Source organism: Haliaeetus leucocephalus, unplaced genomic scaffold, assembly GCF_000737465.1.
Source record: "Haliaeetus leucocephalus isolate CR32 unplaced genomic scaffold, Haliaeetus_leucocephalus-4.0 Scaffold339, whole genome shotgun sequence".
Classification (NCBI taxonomy): Eukaryota; Metazoa; Chordata; class Aves; order Accipitriformes; family Accipitridae; genus Haliaeetus; species Haliaeetus leucocephalus.
In genome coordinates, this window is record NW_010972775.1 from 23,358,921 (window position 1) to 23,360,204 (window position 1,284).

Here is a 1,284-nt window from a genome sequence, read left to right on the forward strand (position 1 = left end):
AGCCCTCGGATCGTTTTCATGGCCCTCGTCTGGACCCGCTCTCTGCATTCTGGAGCTTTCAAAAAAACCTCTGCTCATGTTCCTTCTTTTTATTTTCCCCTTTTACTTCCTTAAAATCCATTCTTTTCACCTCAAAGGGAAGCCTAGCACACGCACCAGCAGCCAAACCCAGGGCTGTATCCCAGGTTGCGGCGTGGTGCCGGCACAGAGGATGCCTGAGAGCTCACGGGCTCCTGGCAAGTGTCAGGGCAACCACAGCTCAAAAGCTGTTATTATTTGCTATTTGTCTTTGCTTTTTGTGGGCTGTTTAATAACAGTCCAAGATGGAAATATATGGGGCAAAGATAATTTTCTTTATCAGAATTCCAGGTTACACTGGTTTAAAGCTGCCATTAGAGACTGGGAGTTGTCCCTCAGAGCTGTCTCTTTATCTTCTAATTCCACATTTTACATTTTTTTGCCTTTAAGCAGAAACTTTTTCAGAAAAGTTTCATCCCTTGAGAAAACTTGTTTGTTACTGCCAGACATCCCAAAATAGCACTTACATGCCTTTTTTCTCTTTGTCTCCTGCCATACCAAAACTCCTGGGTTTGATCTTTCATGCTGATACTCTGGGAACTAGATGGGAGAGGTCAGTTTTCATGTCCGAGACTCAAGCAAAGAAGCAAAACCATAAACCCTCTTATGTGTTTGTAGTAAGAGATGTATTCAAGAATACCAATTTTGTAGACGGATCTGGATTTGTATCATCACCCACATTTTAGAGTGGTTCTGTCTGTGGTTCAGCATGCTGCAGATGTAAATTGTACTCCAGAAGTACATTTTAAGTATAAAAGTGAAATGCTTCTGATGTTGGGAGTTGTTTGGATGCGAAGGTCTCCTTCTACCACTGCTCTTTGGGTGGCTTTGCTGAAATCTCTGTGGCAAAGCTACTTGCATCAAAGTGCTGGTAATTTACAAGACAAATTTTGATTAGTTACTCTAACCAAGCCTTTTTTTTATCTTTCTGATATTTTAAAGCATTATTTTAAAATGTTATTAGGACAAGAAATGTAAACATAACTGTTTGCTTCAGTTGGTATTCATTAGATGAGAATATTTTTTGTCCTGGGTGGATTTTCATGAAAATACTTCCTTAAGTATTGTATGAGGATGTCATTTAAAACTGTCTGAATAATCAATGTCCTGCTGTAGTAGGTCTATAAACTGAATGGAATTTCTTTTCCACTTGATAACAGTTTATTTTTTTAAAAAGCAAGAAAGTTAATAGTTGCGTAGCATAAT